We start from the raw sequence: 22538 nt of genomic DNA on the forward strand, positions 1-22538 counted from the left end.
CTTTTTTGTGAAAATATCCACTAAATAAGGGAATAATATGTGTGAGGGTACGCCAGTAGAGTTCCAAATGTGTGTGGGTAGAATATATATCCCACGGGGGTAAAATTGAAAAAAGTTGAAAAAAATTTTTTTTTGGACTTAGTCATTTTTCCGGCATTTATCAGACTTTCAGATAGGGGAAATGTCAGTGAGCGTTCCGATTTCAGTTCCAGAGCGATTCGCCTGATGAATCCTTCATATTTAGTCGTTTTCAGCCAATTTTCTGAATTTTTGAAAATTTTACTTTTTTGTGAAAATATCCACTAAATGTGGGAATAATATGTGTGAGGGTACGCCAGAAGAGTTCCAAATGTGTGTGGGTAGAATATATATCCCACAGGGGTAAAATTGAAAAAAGTTGAAAAAAATTTTTTTTTGGACTTAGTCATTTTTCCGGCTTTTATCAAACTTTCAGGTAGGGGAAATGTCAGTGAGCGTTCCGATTTCAGTTCCAGAGCGATTCGCCGGATGAATCCTCCATATTTAGTCGTTTTCAGCCAATTTTCTGAATTTTTGAAAATTTCACTTTTTTGTGAAAATATCCACTAATTGAGGGAATAATATGTGTGAGGGTACGCCAGAAGAGTTCCAAATGTGTGTGGGTAGAATATATATCCCACGGAGGTAAAATTGTAAAAAGTTGAAAAAAAATTTTTTTTGGACTTAGTCATTTTTCCGGCGTTTATCAGACTTTCAGATAGGGGAAATGTCAGTGAGTGTTACGATTTCAGTTCCAGAGCGATTCGCCCGATGAATCCTTCATATTTAGTCGTTTTCAGCCAATTTTCTGAATTTTTGAAATTTCACTTTTTTGTGAAAATATCCACTAAATAAGGGAATAATATATGTGAGGGTACGCCAGGAGAGTTCCAAATGTGTGTGGGTAAAATATATATCCCACGGGTGTAAAATTCAAAAAAACTTGAAAAAAATTTTTTTTTGGACTTAGTCATTTTTCCAGCGTTTATCAGACTTTCAGATAGGGGAAATGTCAGTGAGCGTTCCGATTTCAGTTCCAGAGCGATTCGCCCGATGAATCCTTCATATTTAGTTGTTTTCAGCCAATTTTCTGAATTTTTGAAAATTTCACTTTTTTGTGAAAATATCCACTAAATGAGGGAATAATATGTGTGAGGGTACGCCAGTAGAGTTCCAAATGTGTGTGGGTAGAATATATATCCCACGGGGGTAAAATTGAAAAAAGTTGAAAAAAAAATTTTTTTGGACTTAGTCATTTTTCCGGCGTTTATCAGACTTTCAGATAGGGGAAATGTCAGTGAGTGTTACTATTTCAGTTCCAGAGCGATTCGCCCGATGAATCCTTCATATTTAGTCGTTTTCAGCCAATTTTCTGAATTTTTGAAAATTTCAATTTTTTGTGAAAATGTCCACTAAATGAGGGAACAATATGTGTGAGGGTACGCCAGGAGAGTTCCAAATGTGTGTGGGTAGAATATATATCCCACGGGGGTAAAATTGAAAAAAGTTGAAAAATTTTTTTTTTTCTACTTAGTCATTTTTCCGGCGTTTATCAGACTTTCAGATAGGGGAAATGTCAGTGAGCGTTCCGATTTCAGTTCCAGAGCGATTCGACCGATGAGTCCTTCATATTTAGTCGTTTTCAGCCAATTTTCAGAATTTTTGAAAATTTCAATATTTGTGAAAATATCAACTAAATGAGGGAATAATATGTGTGAGGGTACAACAGGAGAGTTCCAAATGTGTGTGGGTAGAATATATATCCCACGGGGGTAAAATTGAAAAAAGTTGAAAAGATTTTTTTTTTGGACTTAGTCATTTTTTCGGCGTTTATCAGATCTTCAGATAGGGGAAATGTCAGTGAGCGTTCCGATTTCAGTTCCAGAGCGATTCGCCCGATGAATCCTTCATATTTAGTCGTTTTCAGCCAATTTTCTGAATTTTTGAAAATTTCACTTTTTTGTGAAAATATCCACTAAATAAGGGAATAATATGTGTGAGGGTACCACAGGAGAGTTCCAAATGTGTGTGGGTAGAATATATATCCCAAGGGGGTAAAATTGAAAAAATTTGAAAAAAATTTTTTTTTGGACTTAGTCATTTTTCCGGCGTTTATCAGACTTTCAGATAGTGGAAATGTCAGTGAGCGTTCCGATTTCAGTTCCAGAGCGATTCGCCTGATGAATCCTTCATATTTAGTCGTTTTCAGCCAATTTTCAGAATTTTTGAAAATTTCTCTTTTTTGTGAAAATATCCACTAAATAAGGGAATAATATGTGTGAGGGTACCACAGGAGAGTTCCAAATGTGTGTGGGTAGAATATATATCCCAAGGGGGTAAAATTGAAAAAAGTTGAAAAGATTTTTTTTTTGGACTTAGTCATTTTTTCAGCGTTTACAAGACTTTCAGATAGGGGAAATGTCAGTGAGCGTTCCGATTTCAGTTCCAGAGCGATTCGCCTGATGAGTCCTTCATATTTAGTCGTTTTCAGCCAATTTTCTGAATTTTTGAAAATTTAAATTTTTGTGAAAATATCCACTAAATGAGGGAATAATATGTGTGAGGGTACCACAGGAGAGTTCCAAATGTGTGTGGGTAGAATATATATCCCACGGGGGTAAAATTGAAAAAAGTTGAAAAGATTTTTTTTTGGACTTAGTCATTTTTTCGGAGTTTATCAGATTTTCAGAAAGGGGAAATGTCAGTGAGCGTTCCGATTTCAGTTCCAGAGCTATTCGCCCGATGAATCATTCATATTTAGTCGTTTTCAGCCAATTTTCTGAATTTTTGAAAATTTCACTTTTTTGTGAAAATGTCCACTAAATGAGGGAATAATATGTGTGAGTGTATGCCAGGAGAGTTCCAAATGTGTGTGGGTAGAATATATATCCCACGGGGGTAAAATTGAAAAAAGTTGAAAAAAATTTTTTTTTGCACTTAGTCATTTTTTCAGCGTTTATCAGACTTTCAGATAGTGGAAATGTCAGTGAGCGTTCCGATTTCAGTTCCAGAGCGATTCGCCCGATGAATCCTTCATATTTAGTCGTTTTCAGCCAATTTTCTGAATTTTTGAAAATTTTACTTTTTTGTGAAAATATCCACTAAATGTGGGAATAATATGTGTGAGGGTACGCCAGAAGAGTTCCAAATGTGTGTGGGTAGAATATATATCCCACAGGGGTAAAATTGAAAAAAGTTGAAAAAAATTTTTTTTTGGACTTAGTCATTTTTCCGGCGTTTATCAAACTTTCAGGTAGGGGAAATGTCAGTGAGCGTTCCGATTTCAGTTCCAAAGCGATTCGCCCGATGAATCCTTCATACTTAGTCGTTTTCAGACAATTTTCTGAATTTTTGAAAATTTCACTTTTTTGTGAAAATATCCACTAAATGAGGGAATAATATGTGTGAGGGTATGCCAGAAGAGTTCCAAATGTTTGTGGGTAGAATATATATCCCACGGGGGTAAAATTGTAAAAAGTTGAAAAAAAATTTTTTTTTGGACTTAGTCATTTTTCCGGCGTTTATCAGACTTTCAGATAGGGGAAATGTCAGTGAGCGTTCCGATTTCAGTTCCAGAGCGATTCGCCCGATGAATCCTGCATATTTAGTCGTTTCAGCCAATTTTCTGAATTTTTGAAAATTTCACTTTTTTGTGAAAATATCCACTAAATCAGGGAATAATATGTGTGAGGGTACGCCAGGAGAGTTCCAAATGTGTGTGGGTAGAATATATATCCCACGGGGGTAAAATTGAAAAAAGTTGAAAAAAATTTTTTTTTGGATTTAGTCATTTTTCCGGCATTTATCAGACTTTCAGATAGGGGAAATGTCAGTGAGCGTTCCGATTTCAGTTCCAGAGCGATTCGCCCGATGAATCCTGCATATTTAGTCGTTTCAGCCAATTTTCTGAATTTTTGAAAATTTCACTTTTTTGTGAAAATATCCACTAAATCAGGGAATAATATGTGTGAGGGTACGCCAGGAGAGTTCCAAATGTGTGTGGGTAGAATATATATCCCACGGGGGTAAAATTGAAAAAAGTTGAAAAAAAAATTTTTTTGGACTTAGTCATTTTTCCGGCGTTTATCAGACTTTCAGATTGGGGAAATGTCAGTGAGCGTACCGATTTCAGTTCCAGAGCGATTCGCCCGATGAATCCTTCATATTTAGTCGTTTTCAGCCAATTTTCTGAATTTTTGAAAATTTCACTTTTTTGTGAAAATATCCACTAAATGAGGGAATAATATGTGTGAGGGTACGCCAGAAGAGTTCCAAATGTTTGTGGGTAGAATATATATCCCACGGGGGTAAAATTGTAAAAAGTTGAAAAAAAATTTTTTTTTGGACTTAGTCATTTTTCCGGCGTTTATCAGACTTTCAGATAGGGGAAATGTCAGTGAGCGTTCCGATTTCAGTTCCAGAGCGATTCGCCCGATGAATCTTCCATATTTAGTCGTTTTCAGCCAATTTTCTGAATTTTTGAAAATTTCACTTTTTTGTGAAAATATCCACTTATTGAGGGAATAATATGTGTGAGGGTACGCCAGAAGAGTTCCAAATGTGTGTGGGTAAAATATATATCCCACGGGTGTAAAATTGAAAAAACTTGAAAAAAATTTTTTTTTGGACTTAGTCATTTTTCCAGCGTTTATCAGACTTTCAGATAGGGGAAATGTCAGTGAGCGTTCCGATTTCAGTTCCAGAGCGATTCGCCCGATGAATCCTTCATATTTAGTTGTTTTCAGCCAATTTTCTGAATTTTTGAAAATTTCACTTTTTTGTGAAAATATCCACTAAATGAGGGAATAATATGTGTGAGGGTACGCCAGTAGAGTTCCAAATGTGTGTGGGTAGAATATATATCCCACGGGGGTAAAATTGAAAAAAGTTGAAAAAAAAATTTTTTTGGACTTAGTCATTTTTCCGGCGTTTATCAGACTTTCAGATAGGGGAAATGTCAGTGAGTGTTACGATTTCAGTTCCAGAGCGATTCGCCCGATGAATCCTTCATATTTAGTCATTTTCAGCCAATTTTCTGAATTTTTGAAAATTTCAATTTTTTGTGAAAATGTCCACTAAATGAGGGAACAATATGTGTGAGGGTACGCCAGGAGAGTTCCAAATGTGTGTGGGTAGAATATATATCCCACGGGGGTAAAATTGAAAAAAGTTGAAAAAAATTTTTTTTTCTACTTAGTCATTTTTCCGGCGTTTATCAGACTTTCAGATAGGGGAAATGTCAGTGAGCGTTCCGATTTCAGTTCCAGAGCGATTCGACCGATGAGTCCTTCATATTTAGTCGTTTTCAGCCAATTTTCAGAATTTTTGAAAATTTCAATATTTGTGAAAATATCAACTAAATGAGGGAATAATATGTGTGAGGGTACAACAGGAGAGTTCCAAATGTGTGTGGGTAGAATATATATCCCACGGGGGTAAAATTGAAAAAAGTTGAAAAGATTTTTTTTTTGGACTTAGTCATTTTTTCGGCGTTTATCAGATTTTCAGATAGGGGAAATGTCAGTGAGCGTTCCGATTTCAGTTCCAGAGCGATTCGCCCGATGAATCCTTCATATTTAGTCGTTTTCAGCCAATTTTCAGAATTTTTGAAAATTTCACTTTTTTGTGAAAATATCCACTAAATGAGGGAATAATATGTGTGAGGGTACGCCAGGAGAGTTCCAAATGTGTGTGGGAAGAATATATATCCCACGGGGGTAAAATTGAAAAAAGTTGAAAAAAATTTTTTTTTGTACTTAGTCATTTTTCCGGCATTTATCAGACTTTCAGATAGGGGAAATGTCAGTGAGCGTTCCGATTTCAGTTCCAGAGCGATTCGCCTGATGAATCCTTCATACTTAGTCGTTTTCAGCCAATTTTCTGAATTTTTGAAAATTTCACTTTTTTGTGAAAATATCCACTAAATAAGGGAATAATATGTGTGAGGGTACCACAGGAGAGTTCCAAATGTGTGTGGGTAGAATATATATCCCAAGGGGGTAAAATTGAAAAAATTTGAAAAAAATTTTTTTTTGGACTTAGTCATTTTTCCGGCGTTTATCAGACTTTCAGATAGTGGAAATGTCAGTGAGCGTTCCGATTTCAGTTCCAGAGCGATTCGCCTGATGAATCCTTCATATTTAGTCGTTTTCAGCCAATTTTCTGAATTTTTGAAAATTTCACTTTTTTGTGAAAATATCCACTAAATAAGGGAATAATATGTGTGAGGGTACCACAGGAGAGTTCCAAATGTGTGTGGGTAGAATATATATCCCAAGGGGGTAAAATTGAAAAAAGTTGAAAAGATTTTTTTTTTGGACTTAGTCATTTTTTCAGCGTTTACAAGACTTTCAGATAGGGGAAATGTCAGTGAGCGTTCCGATTTCAGTTCCAGAGCGATTCGCCTGATGAGTCCTTCATATTTAGTCGTTTTCAGCCAATTTTCAGAATTTTTGAAAATTTAAATTTTTGTGAAAATATCCACTAAATGAGGGAATAATATGTGTGAGGGTACCACAGGAGAGTTCCAAATGTGTGTGGGTAGAATATATATCCCACGGGGGTAAAATTGAAAAAAGTTGAAAAGATTTTTTTTTAGACTTAGTCATTTTTTCGGAGTTTATCAGATTTTCAGAAAGGGGAAATGTCAGTGAGCGTTCCGATTTCAGTTCCAGAGCGATTCGCCCGATGAATCATTCATATTTAGTCGTTTTCAGCCAATTTTCTGAATTTTTGAAAATTTCACTTTTTTGTGAAAATATCCACTAAATGTGGGAATAATATGTGTGAGGGTACGCCAGAAGAGTTCCAAATGTGTGTGGGTAGAATATATATCCCACGGGGGTAAAATTGTAAAAAGTTGAAAAAAAATTTTTTTTTGGACTTAGTCATTTTTCCGGCGTTTATCAGACTTTCAGATAGGGGAAATGTCAGTGAGCGTTCCGATTTCAGTTCCAGAGCGATTCGCCCGATGAATCCTGCATATTTAGTCGTTTCAGCCAATTTTCTGAATTTTTGAAAATTTCACTTTTTTGTGAAAATATCCACTAAATCAGGGAATAATATGTGTGAGGGTACGCCAGGAGAGTTCCAAATGTGTGTGGGTAGAATATATATCCCACGGGGGTAAAATTGAAAAAAGTTGAAAAAAAAATTTTTTTGGACTTAGTCATTTTTCCGGCGTTTATCAGACTTTCAGATTGGGGAAATGTCAGTGAGCGTACCGATTTCAGTTCCAGAGCGATTCGCCCGATGAATCCTTCATATTTAGTCGTTTTCAGCCAATTTTCTGAATTTTTGAAAATTTTACTTTTTTGTGAAAATATCCACTAAATGTGGGAATAATATGTGTGAGGGTACGCCAGAAGAGTTCCAAATGTGTGTGGGTAGAATATATATCCCACAGGGGTAAAATTGAAAAAAGTTGAAAAAAATTTTTTTTTGGACTTAGTCATTTTTCCGGCGTTTATCAAACTTTCAGGTAGGGGAAATGTCAGTGAGCGTTCCGATTTCAGTTCCAAAGCGATTCGCCCGATGAATCCTTCATACTTAGTCGTTTTCAGACAATTTTCTGAATTTTTGAAAATTTCACTTTTTTGTGAAAATATCCACTAAATGAGGGAATAATATGTGTGAGGGTACGCCAGAAGAGTTCCAAATGTTTGTGGGTAGAATATATATCCCACGGGGATAAAATTGTAAAAAGTTGAAAAAAAATTTTTTTTTGGACTTAGTCATTTTTCCGGCGTTTATCAGACTTTCAGATAGGGGAAATGTCAGTGAGCGTTCCGATTTCAGTTCCAGAGCGATTCGCCCGATGAATCCTGCATATTTAGTCGTTTCAGCCAATTTTCTGAATTTTTGAAAATTTCACTTTTTTGTGAAAATATCCACTAAATGAGGGAATAATATGTGTGAGGGTACGCCAGAAGAGTTCCAAATGTGTGTGGGTAGAATATATATCCCACGGGGGTAAAATTGTAAAAAGTTGAAAATAAATTTTTTTTTGAACTTAGTCATTTTTCCGGCATTTATCAGACTTTCAGATAGGGGAAATGTCAGTGAGCGTTCCGATTTCAGTTCCAGAGCGATTCACCGGATGAATCCTGCATATTTAGTCGTTTCAGCCAATTTTCTGAATTTTTGAAAATTTCACTTTTTTGTGAAAATATCCACTAAATCAGGGAATAATATGTGTGAGGGTACGCCAGGAGAGTTCCAAATGTGTGTAGGTAGCATATATATCACACGGGGGTAAAATTGAAAAAAGTTTAAAAAAAAATTTTTTTGGACTTAGTCATTTTTCCGGCGTTTATCAGACTTTCAGATTGGGGAATTTGTCATTGAGCGTTCCGATTTCAGTTCCAGAGCGATTCGCCCAATGAATCCTTCATATTTAGTCGTTTTCAGGCAATTTTCTGAATTTTTGAAAATTTTACTTTTTTGTGAAAATATCCACTAAATGTGGGAATAATATGTGTGAGGGTACGCCAGAAGAGTTCCAAATGTGTGTGGGTAGAATATATATCCCACGGGGGTAAAATTGAAAAAAGTTGAAAAAAATTTTTTTTTGGACTTAGTCATTTTTCCAGCGTTTATCAGACTTTCAAATAGGGGAAATGTCAGTGAGCGTTCCGATTTCAGTTCCAGAGCGATTCACCGGATGAATCTTTCATATTTAGTCGTTTTTAGCCAATTTTCTGAATTTTTGAAAATTTCACTTTTTTGTGAAAATATTCATTAAAGGAGGGAATAATATGTGTGAGGGTACCCCAGGAGAGTTCCAAATGTGTGTGGGTAGAATATATATCCCACGGGGGTAAAATTGAAAAAAGTTGAAAAAAATTTTTTTTTGGACTTAGTCATTTTTTCAGCGTTTATCAGACTTTCAGATAGGAGAAATGTCAGTGAGCGTTCCGATTTCAGTTCCAGAGCGATTCGCCCGATGAATCCTTCATATTTAGTCGTTTTCAGCCAATTTTCTGAATTTTTGAAAATTTCACTTTTTTTGTGAAAATATCCATTAAAGGAGGGAATAATATGTGTGAGGGTATGCCAGGAGAGTTCCAAATGTGTGTGGGTAGAATATATATCCCAAGGGGGTAAAATTGAAAAAATTTGAAAAAAATTTTTTTTTGGACTTAGTCATTTTTCCGGCGTTTATCAGACTTTCAGATAGTGGAAATGTCAGTGAGCGTTCCGATTTCAGTTCCAGAGCGATTCGCCTGATGAATCCTTCATATTTAGTCGCTTTCAGCCAATTTTCTGAATTTTTGAAAATTTCACTTTTTTGTGAAAATATCCACTAAATAAGGGAATAATATGTGTGAGGGTACCACAGGAGAGTTCCAAATGTGTGTGGGTAGAATATATATCCCAAGGGGGTAAAATTGAAAAAAGTTGAAAAGATTTTTTTTTTGGACTTAGTCATTTTTTCAGCGTTTACAAGACTTTCAGATAGGGGAAATGTCAGTGAGCGTTCCGATTTCAGTTCCAGAGCGATTCGCCTGATGAGTCCTTCATATTTAGTCGTTTTCAGCCAATTTTCAGAATTTTTGAAAATTTAAATTTTTGTGAAAATATCCACTAAATGAGGGAATAATATGTGTGAGGGTACCACAGGAGAGTTCCAAATGTGTGTGGGTAGAATATATATCCCACGGGGGTAAAATTGAAAAAAGTTGAAAAGATTTTTTTTTGGACTTAGTCATTTTTCCGGCGTTTATCAGACTTTCAGAAAGGGGAAATGTCAGTGAGCGTTCCGATTTCAGTTCCAGAGCGATTCGCCCGATGAATCCTGCATATTTAGTCGTTTCAGCCAATTTTCTGAATTTTTGAAAATTTCACTTTTTTGTGAAAATATCCACTAAATCAGGGAATAATATGTGTGAGGGTACGCCAGGAGAGTTCCAAATGTGTGTGGGTAGAATATATATCCCACGGGGGTAAAATTGAAAAAAGTTGAAAAAAATTTTTTTTTGGATTTAGTCATTTTTCCGGCATTTATCAGACTTTCAGATAGGGGAAATGTCAGTGAGCGTTCCGATTTCAGTTCCAGAGCGATTCGCCCGATGAATCCTGCATATTTAGTCGTTTCAGCCAATTTTCTGAATTTTTGAAAATTTCACTTTTTTGTGAAAATATCCACTAAATCAGGGAATAATATGTGTGAGGGTACGCCAGGAGAGTTCCAAATGTGTGTGGGTAGAATATATATCCCACGGGGGTAAAATTGAAAAAAGTTGAAAAAAAAATTTTTTTGGACTTAGTCATTTTTTCAGCGTTTATCAGACTTTCAGATAGGAGAAATGTCAGTGAGCGTTCCGATTTCAGTTCCAGAGCGATTCGCCCGATGAATCCTTCATATTTAGTCGTTTTCAGCCAATTTTCTGAATTTTTGAAAATTTCACTTTTTTTGTGAAAATATCCATTAAAGGAGGGAATAATATGTGTGAGGGTATGCCAGGAGAGTTCCAAATGTGTGTGGGTAGAATATATATCCCACGGGGGTAAAATTTAAAAAAGTTGAAAAAAATTTTTTTTTGGACTTAGTCATTTTTCCGGCGTTTATCAGACTTTCAGATTGGGGAAATGTCAGTGAGCGTTCCGATTTCAGTTCCAGAGCGATTCGCCTGATGAATCCTTCATATTTAGTCGTTTTCAGCCAATTTTCTGAATTTTTGAAAATTTCACTTTTTTGTGAAAATATCCACTAAATAAGGGAATAATATGTGTGAGGGTACCACAGGAGAGTTCCAAATGTGTGTGGGTAGAATATATATCCCAAGGGGGTAAAATTGAAAAAATTTGAAAAAAATTTTTTTTTGGACTTAGTCATTTTTCCGGCGTTTATCAGACTTTCAGATAGTGGAAATGTCAGTGAGCGTTCCGATTTCAGTTCCAGAGCGATTCGCCTGATGAATCCTTCATATTTAGTCGTTTTCAGCCAATTTTCTGAATCTTTGAAAATTTCACTTTTTTGTGAAAATATCCACTAAATAAGGGAATAATATGTGTGAGGGTACCACAGGAGAGTTCCAAATGTGTGTGGGTAGAATATATATCCCAAGGGGGTAAAATTGAAAAAAGTTGAAAAGATTTTTTTTTTGGACTTAGTCATTTTTTCAGCGTTTACAAGACTTTCAGATAGGGGAAATGTCAGTGAGCGTTCCGATTTCAGTTCCAGAGCGATTCGCCTGATGAGTCCTTCATATTTAGTCGTTTTCAGCCAATTTTCAGAATTTTTGAAAATTTAAATTTTTGTGAAAATATCCACTAAATGAGGGAATAATATGTGTGAGGGTACCACAGGAGAGTTCCAAATGTGTGTGGGTAGAATATATATCCCACGGGGGTAAAATTGAAAAAAGTTGAAAAGATTTTTTTTTGGACTTAGTCATTTTTCCGGCGTTTATCAGACTTTCAGAAAGGGGAAATGTCAGTGAGCGTTCCGATTTCAGTTCCAGAGCGATTCGCCCGATGAATCCTGCATATTTAGTCGTTTCAGCCAATTTTCTGAATTTTTGAAAATTTCACTTTTTTGTGAAAATATCCACTAAATCAGGGAATAATATGTGTTAGGGTACGCCAGGAGAGTTCCAAATGTGTGTGGGTAGAATATATATCCCACGGGGGTAAAATTGAAAAAAGTTGAAAAAAATTTTTTTTTGGATTTAGTCATTTTTCCGGCATTTATCAGACTTTCAGATAGGGGAAATGTCAGTGAGCGTTCCGATTTCAGTTCCAGAGCGATTCGCCCGATGAATCCTGCATATTTAGTCGTTTCAGCCAATTTTCTGAATTTTTGAAAATTTCACTTTTTTGTGAAAATATCCACTAAATCAGGGAATAATATGTGTGAGGGTACGCCAGGAGAGTTCCAAATGTGTGTGGGTAGAATATATATCCCACGGGGGTAAAATTGAAAAAAGTTGAAAAAAAAATTTTTTTGGACTTAGTCATTTTTCCGGCGTTTATCAGACTTTCAGATAGGGGAAATGTCAGTGAGCGTTCCGATTTCAGTTCCAGAGCGATTCGCCCGATGAATCCTGCATATTTAGTCGTTTCAGCCAATTTTCTGAATTTTTGAAAATTTCACTTTTTTGTGAAAATATCCACTAAATGAGGGAATAATATGTGTGAGGGTACGCCAGAAGAGTTCCAAATGTGTGTGGGTAGAATATATATCCCACGGGGGTAAAATTGTAAAAAGTTGAAAATAAATTTTTTTTTGGACTTAGTCATTTTTCCGGCATTCATCAGACTTTCAGATAGGGGAAATGTCAGTGAGCGTTCCGATTTCAGTTCCAGAGCGATTCGCCCGATGAATCCTGCATATTTAGTCGTTTCAGCCAATTTTCTGAATTTTTGAAAATTTCACTTTTTTGTGAAAATATCCACTAAATCAGGGAATAATATGTGTGAGGGTATGCCAGGAGAGTTCCAAATGTGTGTGGGTAGAATATATATCCCACGGGGGTAAAATTGAAAAAAGTTGAAAAAAAATTTTTTTTTGGACTTAGTCATTTTTCCAGCGTTTATCAGACTTTCAGATAGGGGAAATGTCAGTGAGCGTTCCGATTTCAGTTCCAGAGTGATTCACCGGATGAATCCAGCATATTTAGTCGTTTCAGCCAATTTTCTGAATTTTTGAAAATTTCACTTTTTTGTGAAAATATCCACTAAATCAGGGAATAATATGTGTGAGGGTACGCCAGGAGAGTTCCAAATGTGTGTAGGTAGAATATATATCACACGGGGGTAAAATTGAAAAAAGTTGAAAAAAAAATTTTTTTGGACTTAGTCATTTTTCCGGCGTTTATCAGACTTTCAGATTGGGGAATTTGTCATTGAGCGTTCCGATTTCAGTTCCAGAGCGATTCGCCCAATGAATCCTTCATATTTAGTCGTTTTCAGGCAATTTTCTGAATTTTTGAAAATTTTACTTTTTTGTGAAAATATCCACTAAATGTGGGAATAATATGTGTTAGGGTACGCCAGAAGAGTTCCAAATGTGTGTGGGTAGAATATATATCCCACAGGGGTAAAATTGTAAAAAGTTGAAAATAAATTTTTTTTTGGACTTAGTCATTTTTCCGGCATTCATCAGACTTTCAGATAGGGGAAATGTCAGTGAGCGTTCCGATTTCAGTTCCAGAGCGATTCGCCCGATGAATCCTGCATATTTAGTCGTTTCAGCCAATTTTCTGAATTTTTGAAAATTTCACTTTTTTGTGAAAATATCCACTAAATCAGGGAATAATATGTGTGAGGGTATGCCAGGAGAGTTCCAAATGTGTGTGGGTAGAATATATATCCCACGGGGGTAAAATTGAAAAAAGTTGAAAAAAAATTTTTTTTTGGACTTAGTCATTTTTCCAGCGTTTATCAGACTTTCAGATAGGGGAAATGTCAGTGAGCGTTCCGATTTCAGTTCCAGAGTGATTCACCGGATGAATCCAGCATATTTAGTCGTTTCAGCCAATTTTCTGAATTTTTGAAAATTTCACTTTTTTGTGAAAATATCCACTAAATCAGGGAATAATATGTGTGAGGGTACGCCAGGAGAGTTCCAAATGTGTGTAGGTAGAATATATATCACACGGGGGTAAAATTGAAAAAAGTTGAAAAAAAAATTTTTTTGGACTTAGTCATTTTTCCGGCGTTTATCAGACTTTCAGATTGGGGAATTTGTCATTGAGCGTTCCGATTTCAGTTCCAGAGCGATTCGCCCAATGAATCCTTCATATTTAGTCGTTTTCAGGCAATTTTCTGAATTTTTGAAAATTTTACTTTTTTGTGAAAATATCCACTAAATGTGGGAATAATATGTGTTAGGGTACGCCAGAAGAGTTCCAAATGTGTGTGGGTAGAATATATATCCCACGGGGGTAAAATTGAAAAAAGTTGAAAAAAATTTTTTTTTGGACTTAGTCATTTTTCCAGCGTTTATCAGACTTTCAAATAGGGGAAATGTCAGTGAGCGTTCCGATTTCAGTTCCAGAGCGATTCACCGGATGAATCTTTCATATTTAGTCGTTTTTAGCCAATTTTCTGAATTTTTGAAAATTTCACTTTTTTGTGAAAATATTCATTAAAGGAGGGAATAATATGTGTGAGGGTACCCCAGGAGAGTTCCAAATGTGTGTGGGTAGAATATATATCCCACGGGGGTAAAATTGAAAAAAGTTGAAAAAAATTTTTTTTTGGACTTAGTCATTTTTTCAGCGTTTATCAGACTTTCAGATAGGAGAAATGTCAGTGAGCGTTCCGATTTCAGTTCCAGAGCGATTCGCCCGATGAATCCTTCATATTTAGTCGTTTTCAGCCAATTTTCTGAATTTTTGAAAATTTCACTTTTTTTGTGAAAATATCCATTAAAGGAGGGAATAATATGTGTGAGGGTATGCCAGGAGAGTTCCAAATGTGTGTGGGTAGAATATATATCCCACGGGGGTAAAATTTAAAAAAGTTGAAAAAAATTTTTTTTTGGACTTAGTCATTTTTCCGGCGTTTATCAGACTTTCAGATTGGGGAAATGTCAGTGAGCGTTCCGATTTCAGTTCCAGAGCGATTCGCCCGATGAATCCTGCATATTTAGTCGTTTCAGCCAATTTTCTGAATTTTTGAAAATTTCACTTTTTTGTGAAAATATCCACTAAATCAGGGAATAATATGTGTGAGGGTACGCCAGGAGAGTTCCAAATGTGTGTGGGTAGAATATATATCACACGGGGGTAAAATTGAAAAAAGTTGAAAAAAAAATTTTTTTGGACTTAGTCATTTTTCCGGCGTTTATCAGACTTTCAGATAGGGGAAATGTCAGTGAGCGTTCTGATTTCAGTTCCAGAGCGATTCGCCCGATGAATCCTTCATATTTAGTCGTTTTCAGCCAATTTTCTGAATTTTTGAAAATTTTACTTTTTTGTGAAATTATCCACTAAATGTGGGAATAATATGTGTGAGGGTATGCCAGAAGAGTTCCAAATGTGTGTGGGTAGAATATATATCCCACGGGGGTAAAATTGAAAAAAGTTGAAAAAAAATTTTTTTTTGGACTTAGTCATTTTTCCAGCGTTTATCAGACTTTCAGATAGGGGAAATGTCAGTGAGCGTTCCGATTTCAGTTCCAGAGCGATTCACCGGATGAATCCTTCATATTTAGTCGTTTTCAGTCAATTTTCTGAATTTTTGAAAGTTTCACTTTTTTGTGAAAATATTCATTAAAGGAGGGAATAATATGTGTGAGGGTACCCCAGGAGAGTTCCAAATGTGTGTGGGTAGAATATATATCCCACGGGGGTAAAATTGAAAAAAGTTGAAAAATATTTTTTTTTGGACTTAGTCATTTTTTCAGCGTTTATCAGACTTTCAGGTAGGAGAAATGTCAGTGAGCATTCCGATTTCAGTTCCAGAGCGATACGCCCGATGAGTCCTTCATATTTAGTCGTTTTCAGCCAATTTTCTGAATTTTTGAAAATTTCAATTTTTGTGAAAATGTCCACTAAATGAGGGAATAATATGTGTGAGGGTACCCCAGGAGAGTTCCAAATGTGTGTGGGTAGAATATATATCCCACGGGGGTAAAATTGAAAAAAGTTGAAAAAAATTTTTTTTTGGACTTAGTCATTTTTCCAGCGTTTATCAGACTTTCAAATAGGGGAAATGTCAGTGAGCGTTCCGATTTCAGTTCCAGAGCGATTCACCGGATGAATCTTTCATATTTAGTCGTTTTTAGCCAATTTTCTGAATTTTTGAAAATTTCACTTTTTTGTGAAAATATTCATTAAAGGAGGGAATAATATGTGTGAGGGTACCCCAGGAGAGTTCCAAATGTGTGTGGGTAGAATATATATCCCACGGGGGTAAAATTGAAAAAAGTTGAAAAAAATTTTTTTTTGGACTTAGTCATTTTTTCAGCGTTTATCAGACTTTCAGATAGGAGAAATGTCAGTGAGCGTTCCGATTTCAGTTCCAGAGCGATTCGCCCGATGAATCCTTCATATTTAGTCGTTTTCAGCCAATTTTCTGAATTTTTGAAATTTCACTTTTTTGTGAAAATATCCACTAAATAAGGGAATAATATATGTGAGGGTACGCCAGGATAGTTCCAAATGTGTGTGGGTAAAATATATATCCCACGGGTGTAAAATTGAAAAAACTTGAAAAAAATTTTTTTTTGGACTTAGTCATTTTTCCGGCGTTTATCAGACTTTCAGATAGGGGAAATGTCAGTGAGCGTTCCGATTTCAGTTCCAGAGCGATTCGCCCGATGAATCCTGCATATTTAGTCGTTTCAGCCAATTTTCTGAATTTTTGAAAATTTCACTTTTTTGTGAAAATATCCACTAAATCAGGGAATAATATGTGTGAGGGTACGCCAGGAGAGTTCCAAATGTGTGTAGGTAGAATATATATCACACGGGGGTAAAATTGAAAAAAGTTGAAAAAAAAATTTTTTTGGACTTAGTCATTTTTCCGGCGTTTATCAGACTTTCAGATTGGGGAATTTGTCATTGAGCGTTCCGATTTCAGTTCCAGAGCGATTCGCCCAATGAATCCTTCATATTTAGTCGTTTTCAGGCAATTTTCTGAATTTTTGAAAATTTTACTTTTTTGTGAAAATATCCACTAAATGTGGGAATAATATGTGTTAGGGTACGCCAGAAGAGTTCCAAATGTGTGTGGGTAGAATATATATCCCACAGGGGTAAAATTGTAAAAAGTTGAAAATAAATTTTTTTTTGGACTTAGTCATTTTTCCGGCATTCATCAGACTTTCAGATAGGGGAAATGTCAGTGAGCGTTCCGATTTCAGTTCCAGAGCGATTCGCCCGATGAATCCTGCATATTTAGTCGTTTCAGCCAATTTTCTGAATTTTTGAAAATTTCACTTTTTTGTGAAAATATCCACTAAATCAGGGAATAATATGTGTGAGGGTATGCCAGGAGAGTTCCAAATGTGTGTGGGTAGAATATATATCCCACGGGGGTAAAATTGAAAAAAGTTGAAAAAAAATTTTTTTTTGGACTTAGTCATTTTTCCAGCGTTTATCAGACTTTCAGATAGGGGAAATGTCAGTGAGCGTTCCGATTTCAGTTCCAGAGTGATTCACCGGATGAATCCAGCATATTTAGTCGTTTCAGCCAATTTTCTGAATTTTTGAAAATTTCACTTTTTTGTGAAAATATCCACTAAATCAGGGAATAATATGTGTGAGGGTACGCCAGGAGAGTTCCAAATGTGTGTAGGTAGAATATATATCACACGGGGGTAAAATTGAAAAAAGTTGAAAAAAAAATTTTTTTGGACTTAGTCATTTTTCCGGCGTTTATCAGACTTTCAGATTGGGGAATTTGTCATTGAGCGTTCCGATTTCAGTTCCAGAGCGATTCGCCCAATGAATCCTTCATATTTAGTCGTTTTCAGGCAATTTTCTGAATTTTTGAAAATTTTACTTTTTTGTGAAAATATCCACTAAATGTGGGAATAATATGTGTTAGGGTACGCCAGAAGAGTTCCAAATGTGTGTGGGTAGAATATATATCCCACGGGGGTAAAATTGAAAAAAGTTGAAAAAAATTTTTTTTTGGACTTAGTCATTTTTCCAGCGTTTATCAGACTTTCAAATAGGGGAAATGTCAGTGAGCGTTCCGATTTCAGTTCCAGAGCGATTCACCGGATGAATCTTTCATATTTAGTCGTTTTTAGCCAATTTTCTGAATTTTTGAAAATTTCACTTTTTTGTGAAAATATTCATTAAAGGAGGGAATAATATGTGTGAGGGTACCCCAGGAGAGTTCCAAATGTGTGTGGGTGGAATATATATCCCACGGGGGTAAAATTGAAAAAAGTTGAAAAAAATTTTTTTTTGGACTTAGTCATTTTTTCAGCGTTTATCAGACTTTCAGATAGGAGAAATGTCAGTGAGCGTTCCGATTTCAGTTCCAGAGCGATTCGCCCGATGAATCCTTCATATTTAGTCGTTTTCAGCCAATTTTCTGAATTTTTGAAAATTTCACTTTTTTTGTGAAAATATCCATTAAAGGAGGGAATAATATGTGTGAGGGTATGCCAGGAGAGTTCCAAATGTGTGTGGGTAGAATATATATCCCACGGGGGTAAAATTTAAAAAAGTTGAAAAAAATTTTTTTTTGGACTTAGTCATTTTTCCGGCGTTTATCAGACTTTCAGATTGGGGAAATGTCAGTGAGCGTTCCGATTTCAGTTCCAGAGCGATTCGCCCGATGAATCCTGCATATTTAGTCGTTTCAGCCAATTTTCTGAATTTTTGAAAATTTCACTTTTTTGTGAAAATATCCACTAAATCAGGGAATAATATGTGTGAGGGTACGCCAGGAGAGTTCCAAATGTGTGTGGGTAGAATATATATCCCACGGGGGTAAAATTGAAAAAAGTTGAAAAAAAAATTTTTTTGGACTTAGTCATTTTTCCGGCGTTTATCAGACTTTCAGATAGGGGAAATGTCAGTGAGCGTTCTGATTTCAGTTCCAGAGCGATTCGCCCGATGAATCCTTCATATTTAGTCGTTTTCAGCCAATTTTCTGAATTTTTGAAAATTTTACTTTTTTGTGAAATTATCCACTAAATGTGGGAATAATATGTGTGAGGGTATGCCAGAAGAGTTCCAAATGTGTGTGGGTAGAATATATATCCCACGGGGGTAAAATTGAAAAAAGTTGAAAAAAAATTTTTTTTTGGACTTAGTCATTTTTCCAGCGTTTATCAGACTTTCAGATAGGGGAAATGTCAGTGAGCGTTCCGATTTCAGTTCCAGAGCGATTCACCGGATGAATCCTTCATATTTAGTCGTTTTCAGTCAATTTTCTGAATTTTTGAAAGTTTCACTTTTTTGTGAAAATATTCATTAAAGGAGGGAATAATATGTGTGAGGGTACCCCAGGAGAGTTCCAAATGTGTGTGGGTAGAATATATATCCCACGGGGGTAAAATTGAAAAAAGTTGAAAAATATTTTTTTTTGGACTTAGTCATTTTTTCAGCGTTTATCAGACTTTCAGGTAGGAGAAATGTCAGTGAGCATTCCGATTTCAGTTCCAGAGCGATACGCCCGATGAGTCCTTCATATTTAGTCGTTTTCAGCCAATTTTCTGAATTTTTGAAAATTTCAATTTTTGTGAAAATGTCCACTAAATGAGGGAATAATATGTGTGAGGGTACCCCAGGAGAGTTCCAAATGTGTGTGGGTAGAATATATATCCCACGGGGGTAAAATTGAAAAAAGTTGAAAAAAATTTTTTTTTGGACTTAGTCATTTTTCCAGCGTTTATCAGACTTTCAAATAGGGGAAATGTCAGTGAGCGTTCCGATTTCAGTTCCAGAGCGATTCACCGGATGAATCTTTCATATTTAGTCGTTTTTAGCCAATTTTCTGAATTTTTGAAAATTTCACTTTTTTGTGAAAATATTCATTAAAGGAGGGAATAATATGTGTGAGGGTACCCCAGGAGAGTTCCAAATGTGTGTGGGTAGAATATATATCCCACGGGGGTAAAATTGAAAAAAGTTGAAAAAAATTTTTTTTTGGACTTAGTCATTTTTTCAGCGTTTATCAGACTTTCAGATAGGAGAAATGTCAGTGAGCGTTCCGATTTCAGTTCCAGAGCGATTCGCCCGATGAATCCTTCATATTTAGTCGTTTTCAGCCAATTTTCTGAATTTTTGAAATTTCACTTTTTTGTGAAAATATCCACTAAATAAGGGAATAATATATGTGAGGGTACGCCAGGAGAGTTCCAAATGTGTGTGGGTAAAATATATATCCCACGGGTGTAAAATTGAAAAAACTTGAAAAAAATTTTTTTTTGGACTTAGTCATTTTTCCAGCGTTTATCAGACTTTCAGATAGGGGAAATGTCAGTGAGCGTTCCGATTTCAGTTCCAGAGCGATTCGCCCGATGAATCCTTCATATTTAGTTGTTTTCAGCCAATTTTCTGAATTTTTGAAAATTTCACTTTTTTGTGAAAATATCCACTAAATGAGGGAATAATATGTGTGAGGGTACGCCAGTAGAGTTCCAAATGTGTGTGGGTAGAATATATATCCCACGGGGGTAAAATTGAAAAAAGTTGAAAAAAAAATTTTTTTGGACTTAGTCATTTTTCCGGCGTTTATCAGACTTTCAGATAGGGGAAATGTCAGTGAGTGTTACGATTTCAGTTCCAGAGCGATTCGCCCGATGAATCCTTCATATTTAGTCGTTTTCAGCCAATTTTCTGAATTTTTGAAAATTTCAATTTTTTGTGAAAATGTCCACTAAATGAGGGAACAATATGTGTGAGGGTACGCCAGGAGAGTTCCAAATGTGTGTGGGTAGAATATATATCCCACGGGGGTAAAATTGAAAAAAGTTGAAAAAATTTTTTTTTTCTACTTAGTCATTTTTCTGGCGTTTATCAGACTTTCAGATAGGGGAAATGTCAGTGAGCGTTCCGATTTCAGTTCCAGAGCGATTCGACCGATGAGTCCTTCATATTTAGTCGTTTTCAGCCAATTTTCAGAATTTTTGAAAATTTCAATATTTGTGAAAATATCCACTAAATGAGGGAATAATATGTGTGAGGGTACAACAGGAGAGTTCCAAATGTGTGTGGGTAGAATATATATCCCACGGGGGTAAAATTGAAAAAAGTTGAAAATATTTTTTTTTTGGACTTAGTCATTTTTTCGGCGTTTATCAGATTTTCAGATAGGGGAAATGTCAGTGAGCGTTCCGATTTCAGTTCCAGAGCGATTCGCCCGATGAATCCTTCATATTTAGTCGTTTTCAGCCAATTTTCAGAATTTTTGAAAATTTCACTTTTTTGTGAAAATATCCACTAAATGAGGGAATAATATGTGTGAGGGTACGCCAGGAGAGTTCCAAATGTGTGTGGGAAGAATATATATCCCACGGGGGTAAAATTGAAAAAAGTTGAAAAAAATTTTTTTTTGTACTTAGTCATTTTTCTGGCGTTTGTCAGACTTTCAGATAGGGGAAATGTCAGTGAGCGTTCCGATTTCAGTTCCAGAGTGATTCGCCTGATGAATCCTTCATATTTAGTCGTTTTCAGCCAATTTTCTGAATTTTTGAAAATTTCACTTTTTTGTGAAAATATCCACTAAATGAGGAAATAATAAGTGTGAGGGTACGCCAGGAGAGTTCCAAATGTGTGTGAGTAGAATATATATCCCACGGGGGTAAAATTGAAAAAAGTTGAAAAAAATTTTTTTTTGCACTTAGTCATTTTTTCAGCGTTTATCAGACTTTCAGATTGGGGAAATGTCAGTGAGCGTTCCGATTTCAGTTCCAGAGCGATTCGCCCGATGAATCCTGCATATTTAGTCGTTTCAGCCAATTTTCTGAATTTTTGAAAATTTCACTTTTTTGTGAAAATATCCACTAAATCAGGGAATAATATGTGTGAGGGTACGCCAGGAGAGTTCCAAATGTGTGTGGGTAGAATATATATCCCACGGGGGTAAAATTGAAAAAAGTTGAAAAAAAAATTTTTTTGGACTTAGTCATTTTTCCGGCGTTTATCAGACTTTCAGATAGGGGAAATGTCAGTGAGCGTTCTGATTTCAGTTCCAGAGCGATTCGCCCGATGAATCCTTCATATTTAGTCGTTTTCAGCCAATTTTCTGAATTTTTGAAAATTTTACTTTTTTGTGAAATTATCCACTAAATGTGGGAATAATATGTGTGAGGGTATGCCAGAAGAGTTCCAAATGTGTGTGGGTAGAATATATATCCCACGGGGGTAAAATTGAAAAAAGTTGAAAAAAAATTTTTTTTTGGACTTAGTCATTTTTCCAGCGTTTATCAGACTTTCAGATAGGGGAAATGTCAGTGAGCGTTCCGATTTCAGTTCCAGAGCGATTCACCGGATGAATCCTTCATATTTAGTCGTTTTCAGTCAATTTTCTGAATTTTTGAAAGTTTCACTTTTTTGTGAAAATATTCATTAAAGGAGGGAATAATATGTGTGAGGGTACCCCAGGAGAGTTCCAAATGTGTGTGGGTAGAATATATATCCCACGGGGGTAAAATTGAAAAAAGTTGAAAAATATTTTTTTTTGGACTTAGTCATTTTTTCAGCGTTTATCAGACTTTCAGGTAGGAGAAATGTCAGTGAGCATTCCGATTTCAGTTCCAGAGCGATACGCCCGATGAGTCCTTCATATTTAGTCGTTTTCAGCCAATTTTCTGAATTTTTGAAAATTTCAATTTTTGTGAAAATGTCCACTAAATGAGGGAATAATATGTGTGAGGGTACCCCAGGAGAGTTCCAAATGTGTGTGGGTAGAATATATATCCCACGGGGGTAAAATTGAAAAAAGTTGAAAAAAATTTTTTTTTGGACTTAGTCATTTTTCCAGCGTTTATCAGACTTTCAAATAGGGGAAATGTCAGTGAGCGTTCCGATTTCAGTTCCAGAGCGATTCACCGGATGAATCTTTCATATTTAGTCGTTTTTAGCCAATTTTCTGAATTTTTG

The sequence above is a fragment of the Phyllobates terribilis genome, unplaced genomic scaffold (genome assembly GCF_046119375.1).
Source record: "Phyllobates terribilis strain yellow unplaced genomic scaffold, ASM4611937v1 Scaffold_8__6_contigs__length_399053987, whole genome shotgun sequence".
In the NCBI taxonomy this organism is placed as follows: Eukaryota; Metazoa; Chordata; class Amphibia; order Anura; family Dendrobatidae; genus Phyllobates; species Phyllobates terribilis.